At 39.4% G+C, this 9,249-nt stretch overlaps 1 long non-coding RNA gene across 1 annotated transcript in view; it reads left to right on the top strand.

Moving 5' to 3' along the window:
- LOC103598252 overlaps positions 1–9,249 on the top strand; it is a 97,466-nt gene that overhangs the window by 85,900 nt on the left and 2,317 nt on the right. Inside the window, exon 2 of the long non-coding RNA XR_551188.1 lies at positions 3,840–3,954. This is a non-coding gene — a long non-coding RNA (uncharacterized LOC103598252). The remainder of the gene's footprint in view (positions 1–3,839; positions 3,955–9,249) is intronic.

The raw sequence follows: 9,249 nt of genomic DNA, 5'->3' as shown, positions 1-9,249 counted from the left end.
TTAAAAAAAAAAAAAAAAAAAAAAAAAATCTTTCCTTTGCAATGTCTTTTAGCTCTTCCCAATCTATTCTGTCTATTCTGGTGTCCCGAACAAAATAAGATCTTATCTCTGTTGCTGTCCTTGATGCCAGAGCCCTCAAAAGGTGCTCTCTGCATAGCAGAGGACAATCAACAAAATGAAAAGCTAGGTCAAGGGTTTGGATACCCATATGGGCCAGCAGCCAAAAAAAAAAAAAAAAAAAAAAGAAAAGAAAAGAAAAGAAAAGGAAAACAATCTATATTATAGGAAAAAATTATTTGTGAAGCATATATCCAATAAGGAGTTAATATCCAAAATATATAAGGAACTCCTACAACTCAAAAAAGCCCACCAAAAAACCTTTTAAACACTGGACAAAGAACCTGAATAAACATTTTTCCAATGAAGAAATATAAATAGCCAGCAGGTATATGAAAAAATGCTCAGTGTTACTAATCAGCAGGGAAATGTGAATCAGAACCACAATGAGATATCACCTCACACCTGGTAAGGTGACTATTAATAACAAGTCAAAAAAAAAATAACAAGTCAAAATAGAACAGATATTGGGAAGGTTTTGGAGAAAAGGGAACTCTTACAAACTATTGGTAGGAATGTAAATTGGTACAGCTATGATGGAAAACAGTATGGAGGTTCCTCAAAAAAATTAGGAATAGAACTACCTTATGATTCAACAATCCCATTTCTGGGTATACATGTATCCAAAGGAAATGAAATTAGTATGTCAAAGAGATACCTGCACTTCCATGTTCATTGCAGCATTATTCACAATAGCTAAGAGATGGAAACAACCTAAGTGTCCATCAATGAAGGAATGGATAAAGAAAATGTGATATATATATAACTTAAAATTTATATTAATTTATTATTATATTAATTATATTAACATAAATTAAATTATATATATACTATATATAATTTAAAATATAATGGAATACTATTCGGCCTTAAAAAAGAAGGAAATTCTATTTGTGACAACATGGATGAAACTGGAGGACATTATGCCAAGTGAAATAAGGCAGGCACAGAAAGACAAACACTGCATGATCTCACTTATATGCGGAATCTTAAAAAAAAAAAGTCAAACTCACGGTAACAAAGTAGAATGGTGGTTACCATAGGCTGGAGGTTGGAAGAAATGAAGAGACGTTTGTCAAAGGATATCAACTTTTAGTTATAAGATGAATAAGTTCTAGAAACAATGTACAGCATGGTGACTGTAGTTAACAACAATGTACTGTGTACTCGAAATTTGCTGAGAGAGTAGATTTAAAGTGTTCTCAGCACACACACACACAAGTAACTAGGTGAGGTGATGGGTATATTAGTTACCTTGATGGTGCTAATCATTTCACAGTGTGTGTGTATATACATATATGTATATCAAAACATCATGTTGTACACCTTAAATGTACACAATTTTTATTTGTCAACCATACCAGGAAAAAAAAAGGACACCAAAACCCTGCGGTTCTGTCCGTGGTTCTGGCTCGACTAATGGAACATCCAGNGCCTTAAAAAAGAAGGAAATTCTATTTGTGACAACATGGATGAAACTGGAGGACATTATGCTAAGTGAAATAAGGCAGGCACAGAAAGACAAATACTGCATGATCTCACTTATATGTGGAATCTTAAAAAAAAAAAGTCAAACTCACAGTAACAAAGTAGAATGGTGGTTACCATAGGCTGGAGGTTGGAAGAAATGAAGAGACGTTTGTCAAGTGAAATAAGGCAGGCACAGAAAGACAAACACTGCATGATCTCACTTATATGCGGAATCTTAAAAAAAAAAAGTCAAACTCACGGTAACAAAGTAGAATGGTGGTTACCATAGGCTGGAGGTTGGAAGAAATGAAGAGACGTTTGTCAAAGGATATCAACTTTTAGTTATAAGATGAATAAGTTCTAGAAACAATGTACAGCATGGTGACTGTAGTTAACAACAATGTACTGTGTACTCGAAATTTGCTGAGAGAGTAGATTTAAAGTGTTCTCAGCACACACACACACAAGTAACTAGGTGAGGTGATGGGTATATTAGTTACCTTGATGGTGCTAATCATTTCACAGTGTGTGTGTATATACATATATGTATATCAAAACATCATGTTGTACACCTTAAATGTACACAATTTTTATTTGTCAACCATACCAGGAAAAAAAAAGGACACCAAAACCCTGCGGTTCTGTCCGTGGTTCTGGCTCGACTAATGGAACATCCAGGCCTCTTCCTCCACGTGAGGGGCTAGCAAAACAGAAGACTTAGAGGGCTCCTTGAATCATCGCTTGAAATCTCTATGCTGGAGGAAGTAGAAATTTATGTGGTTTTCTGAATCACAAGTTCTGAATTGTTTGATATTTTTGTAAAGGAATTCTAATGCGACAGAATTTAGAACTGGAGAAAGCTAAACCTTCATCAACATGGTCATTCAGCAATTATTAAAATCTTTTACCTATTTCGTCTTTTGGAGAAACAAGTTGCTCCCAAAATTGCTCTTTTTGCTTTACATTAAAAAAAAAACCTATACCTGTAAATTAGACCTACACTCCACACAACGTACTCATAAACCATATATTAAGATGGATGGGGATCTCCCCACCCTTGCCCTCAAAATAAATGCAGCATTAATAGAGGGTTAACTCAAAAAGTTAATAATTGGGGCCAGCCCGGTGGCGCACTGCTACAGTGCGCCGCTTGGGAGCGCGGCAGCGCTCCCCCCGAGGGTTAGTTAATAATTGGGGCCGGCCCGGTGGCGCACTGCTACAGTGCGCCGCTTGGGAGTGCGGTGGCACTCCCCCCGAGGGTTCGGATCCCGCATACAGACCGGTTCCCGCTCACTGGCTGAGCGAGGTGCGGGAGCAGCACCGAGGGTTGCGATCCCGTTGCCGGTCCCGGTCCGGTACGGGCGCAACACTGAGGGTTGCAATCCGTTCCCGGTCACGAAAAAAGACAAAAAAAAAAAAGTTAATAATTAGTCTGGATATTTACATACTAGCATGTTCTATCAATAAAGCCCGGTCACGAAAAAAGACAAAAAAAAAAAAAAAAAGTTAATAATTAGTCTGGATATTTACATACTAGCATGTTCTATCAATAAAGAGCTAGTGTAAAAAATAAGCAGAAGTTGCAATATAAGAAAAAAGAAGCATACCACATTACATCTATGGCACCACATCAATATTTTTGATTAATTTTTATTTATTTATTTACTTATTTCTTTATTGGTGGCTGGCCAGTAAGGCAATCCCAATATTTTACTTTTTAAAGAGGACAGGACTACTTCTTTATTGGTGGCTGGCCAGTAAGGCAATCCCAATATTTTACTTTTTAAAGAGGACAGGAAGACTTAAGAAGTTCTGGTAAATATCAGATAGAGAAGAAGAATCTCTATTATAAAGGCTTTGAGAACTAACATCAGAGGCTTTCGCTTTGTTCTGAATACAATTGTAAGCTCTAGGAAGGTACAAGCAGGAAAGTAACATGGTCATCTTCTTCTGGCACCAGAAACTGTTAAGTAAATGAAATAATTAACAAGGAGCAAGTGTCTACCACACCTGGAGCGTGTCCCTTCCCAGGTGCCCCTGCTGAGGAAACTGTAGTTTCGAGGAAAGCCTAGTGTGGGAGTTGTGGATCCTAATTTCACAGGGCCAAGAACAGAGACAATGCTCAAAACAGGTGTGTGGAAAGAGTGCAGAAATGAATGCATGAGCAAATGTGCAGTTATAACCTGAAAAACCAACAGGGGACATTGTTTCTTGTGCATCTGTCTGATATCTCCTCCCATCTCCCTTGGCAGTGAGTGGCTGGTGCGGGCCAAGAGGACAGAATTCAATGGAATAAGGAGCAATAACACAAGATGGCCCCAAACTTAACGTGGGCTCACCTTCAGCTCAGCACCTGAATGAGATAAGGTAAGTGCAATAGAAGGAACTGAGAACAGAATCCAGGCTTTACTCCCTACCTCTGTGTTGGTGACAGAAGAAAGAGTAGTATAAGTGTGTGGGTGTGAGATTGAGTTGTAGCATGGGAAGAAGGAGACCAAAAAGTGTTCTCTGACACTGCAGAAGTGTCTCATGTTTCATGGTGGAACTTCTCACCAGCACAGCTGAACAGCACACGGATTTCATCTTCGCAAGATACGTAAACACTGGTAATGAATAGCATTCGTATAGGTCCTGAAAATAGGAAAACGAGACCAAATCCAAGATATTTACTGTTTTAAAATGACTTTGGAAGTGGCTTTTTTATTCTGTCCAAAGTTTGTCTCCCCGTACAAAGCTAAAGTAATCAAAACAGTGTAATACTGGCTTAAGGACAGACATATACACCAATGGAATTGGATTGAAAGCCCAGAAATAAACACTCACATACACGGTCAATTGATATTCAACAAGGATGCCAAGACCATTTAATCAGGAAAGGACAGTCTTTTCAACAAATGAGAAAACTGGATATACCCATGCAAAAGAATGTAATTGAACACTTACCTTACACCATACAGAAAAATTAACTCAAAATGCACCAAAGACTAAATGTAAAACCTAAAACTATAAAATCTTAGAAGAAAACAGAGAGAAATCCTCATGATGTTGAATTTGATAATGATTTCTTGGATATGAAACCAAAAGCACAAGCAACAAAAGAAAAAAAAATAGATAAATTGGACTTCATCAAAATTTTAAACTTTTGTGTATTAAAAGGCCACTCACTATTAAATGAATAAAAGGACAACTCACTGAATGGTAGAAAATACTTGCAAATCATATATATGGTAAGAGATTAATATCCAGACTACATGAAAACCTACAATTCAACAACGACAAAAACTCCACCCAATTCAAAAATGGGCAAAGGACTTGAACAGACACTTCTCCAAGGAAGATATACAAATGGCCAATAAGCACATGAAAAGGTACTCAGCATCACTAGTCATTAGGGAAATACAAATCAAAACCACAGTGAGATACCACTTCACACCCATTAGGGTGGCTATTATTTTAAAAATGGAAAATAACAAATGTTGGAGAGTATGTGGAGAAATTGGAACCTTGTACATTGCAGTTGGGAGTGTAAAATGGTGCAGCCACTGTGGAAAACACTATCATGGTTCCTCAAAAAGTTTACCATGTGATCCAGCAATTCCACTTCTGGTAAATACCCAAAAGAATTGAAAGAAGAGACTCGACCAAATACTTGTACACCAATGTTTATAGCAGTATTATTCACAATAGGCAAAAGACAATAAACATTTGTCTATCAACAGATATACATCCCATGGGATATTATTAGACTTAGAAGGGAATGACATTCTGATACTTGCTACAACATGGATGAACCTTTAAAACATGCCAAGTGAAATAAGGCAGACTCCCCTTGAGGCAAAAGGTAAAGGCTGGAAGAGAGAAGGTAATGGGGCAGAACTAGGGGTTATGGAATTTGGGCCACTTCCTCATGCAACTTTCTTGTGCCTTCAGGGCATGCATAAGCCCAATCTCACATATACCATTTCTATTTGACAATGGAGTATTGCTGTGCATGCTCAACTTTTTTGGCTTGGTGGGTCAGACAACATCCAGTTCATGATGGGCAGATAGTCTCATGGTAAATTGGTGGGCAGAGTTAAGCATTCACTGTCTACTAAGGCCCAGTAGCAATCCAAAAGCTTTTTCTCAAAAGGTGAGTGGTTATCCACAAAGGCAGGTCTTTGGTCCAAAATCTTGGATCTGTGCTATGATTCACCTATAAGAGACTGCCAAATGTCCCAGAGATTACCTCTACCTGCCACTTACACTCGCAGCACCAGTGTATCTGCTAGATGGCATGACCAGAGCAACTTCCATGGCATCCTGGGTATGTTGTAGAGCCTTCTCTTTTTCTGGGCACCCCACAAAACTAACAGCTTTTTAGGATACTAAGTAACTAGGCCAGAGTAACATACCCATGTGAGGTACATGTTGCCTCCAAAATCCAAAGAGGCTTACTAGGCATTGTCCCTCACTTTTGGTGGTAGAAGGAGTCAGATGCAACAACTTATTCTTCACCTGAGAAGGGATGTTTTAACATATCCCCTGGACTCCTAAAAATTTATCTGAATTGGAAAGCCCCTGAATTATTATGAGATTTATTTCTCACAGTCTGGCACACAATCATCTTACCAGTATGTCTAAAGTTGTGGCCACCTCCTCATCACCAGTTTTATTCAGCCTAATATCATTAATGTAAAGGACTGGTATGATGTCCTGTAAAAGGGAAAAGTGACCAAGATCTGTGTGGACTAAATTTGACATAGGGTTGGAGAGCTGATACAGTCTGAAATGGGGAAGCAAAGGTATGTTCCTGGCTCTGTCAGTTGAAAGCAAATTGCTTCCGGTGGCCTTTACTAATAGGTACCAAGGAAAAAAACCCCACACACTTGCCATATAGGTAGCTTCATACCTTGTACCAGGGATGTGTGAACTTGCTCAAGCAACAAAACCACATCTGGAACAGCAGCTGCAATTGGAGTCACCATCTGGTTAAGCTTATGATAATCCATCGTCATTCTGAGAGCCAATTGTCTTCCATGCAGGCCAAATAAGCAAGTCAAATGGGAATGTGATGGAACCCTTCATCTTTCAAGTTGTTGATACTTGTTCTCATCTCTGCAAATCTTCCAGGATGGATTCAGGGATGCACTGGGCGGCTGCCACATGCTCCCCAGTACTTTCAGTTCCTTATGATTCTGGCTAAACATTTAAATCCAACTGGGAATATGTTTCTGTTTTATCTTCACTCCTAGTTATAAAGCCATAGATTCTGAAGAAATCCATAGTCCAGACATATTTGACCTCCCAATTCACCACTTGTTTCTGAGTTATGCTGTCTGGTTAGTATTTCAGAAAGATGTTATAGGAAAAGACATTTGTTTGTTAAAGAAAGGATTAGAAGGCACTCAGAATAGATAAAATAGACAATTTTCTGCCCTCAGTAAACTGGCAGGGGATGAGAACTGGATAATTCCTGGTTGTTTTATGAAAGTAGAGCCCTAGGGTTTTCCAATAGGCATAATAAAGGGTGTGATAGGTAGAGAAGGGTAAGGGATGACACTGGGGTTTCTGGACTGAGCATGGGGTTTGGGGTGTGAATAACTGAGAGAGGGGCAGACTGGGAAGGGGGCTGTGTTGAGCTGGGGAAGGCTGAGCGTGAGCCTGTGCTCTCTGCACTGAGAACAGAGGGGCAAGCATCTGTGGAGGCTGCCTTCCCTTCCACCTGGACCCCAAAGTTCACACTTCCATTCTCCCAACCAGGAAACCCAAAAAGAGAACTGATATCCTCTCTCCCATCAGTCTGGGAATGGGGGAAGTACCATTTCATTTCTGGAAAAATTGAGGCTCAGTCTTAGAAAAAGTTGGTTTGTTTATTAAAAAGTGCTCAGGAATGGTCATTCCCTTCTCCCATCCTCCCTCTAGGCTAAGAAAGGGAAGTGTCATTTCACAGATGAGCTTTAGGCTCCAACAGAGGACAAGGCACACACTTTCTTGTAGAATGTAAATCTTTGTCAAGGATGGGTGCAAGGCAAACCCTTGAGTCAGGACACACAATGCCAGTTCTCAGAGACGGCATCCCTTGCAGCCCCCATTCTTCTCTGCCCACAGACTCAGGTAATGAGAACCTCCATGGCCACCCCCTGCAGTGCCCGTCACTGCCTCCCATCCCACTGCCTCCCATCCCACTGCAGGACCCTGGACATCAACAGCAGAAGACCCTTCCTCACCCCCCACTCCTCTCCTTATACTGCCTTTTCTCCCTGGAGTGTCCTCTCCTGAGAGAACTTTGGACCAACCCTATCCATCAGAGATGTTCGAAATACTTTAATGTTCAATGTTTTTTTTTTTAATCTCTGCCTTCCCAGTAATTCTCTATGGTCATTGTACCCAATTACGCCTATTCACCAATCAAAAAGGGTGATATTTGCTTTACATCTCATGATCTTGTGGTCTTTCTGGAAATTTTCCCTGAAAAAAAAAAAAAAAAAAAGGAAAGAAAGAAAAGAAAGTTACAGACAGTTCCCAGAGTGGATGACTAGAGAGGTTTGTTCCTAGTCCCCTCCCAATAAAAACAGACCAAAACAACACACAATCAATTTTGACTAGAACCTGTGGAACAGGTTGCAGAGCACCAGGGGACTGAGGAGGTCTTTGTGAAGTTGGAAGGGAATGTCACTGTAGAGAGCAGGGCATTCAGTCTGAGCCCCAATCCAAGGGGCAGCCCAGAACCAGGTGGAGATAATGTGCGCTGGAAAAGAACCCACCTGTTTCCACCAAATTGCCTCAAGCTGGAAACCATCCAGTGTCCATCAAACTAAAATTGTTATGTATGTGTGTTGGCATATTCATAAAAAATCAATAGTATATAATAGGAAAGTGAAGAGGAAAGGCAGAAGAGAGGGAGCTGGTGGGGGCAAGAAGGTCACTTGGTGGGGAAGGAACATGCAGGAGCTAATGGTGTTAACAACTTCCATACCCTGAATTTGGAGGTGGTTGCATGAGTGCTAGTTTAATAATTACTCACCGTAACTTGGATCAACTTTTTAATAAAGGGTTTAAATTCACTGTCAGTATAATACTGAAGAAGATTCTAATTCCTTGGGAATTAGAGTTTATTTGTTGTCAAAGAATATATGTTGTGGAAATTCTTCAATCCGTGATGCTGCCTCATTTTTTAAACAATTGCATAATAGTCCAATAGAAGGATTACCAGAATGATTTAACTTGACCCTTACTGATGGACACTTAAGTCGTTTCCAATATTTTGCTCCAAGAAATGATGCTACATTAAGGTTTCTAGACAACACTTTTGCAATTGTTAACCTCCCAATATTTATATTAGAGGATAATTTTAGAGAAGTGGAATAGCTGGTTTGAAAACATGTGCATTTTAAATTTAACAAGCTAATACCTGAAAAGTGACTTTCTCCATGGCCTCAGCAATGAATAAAACGTTCAAACTCTCTGACCTTTTCAAATGAGTGAATATTTTTCAAAAGGTGAACATTTTATTGAGATGTAGGTGGGGTATCTTTTCGTAGGCTTATAAGCTGTTAAAAATGATGCCCTATTTTTTGAAACATCTGTACTATTCCGCCTCTGTAAGAACACTCAAGATTCATTCTTTTTTTTTTTTTTTTTAAGATGACCGGTAAGGGGATCTTAACCCTTGACTTGGTG

This window comes from Galeopterus variegatus, unplaced genomic scaffold (assembly GCF_000696425.1).
Source record: "Galeopterus variegatus unplaced genomic scaffold, G_variegatus-3.0.2 Scaffold93, whole genome shotgun sequence".
NCBI lineage: Eukaryota > Metazoa > Chordata > Mammalia > Dermoptera > Cynocephalidae > Galeopterus > Galeopterus variegatus.
This window is presented reverse-complemented; position numbering and strand designations above follow the sequence as displayed.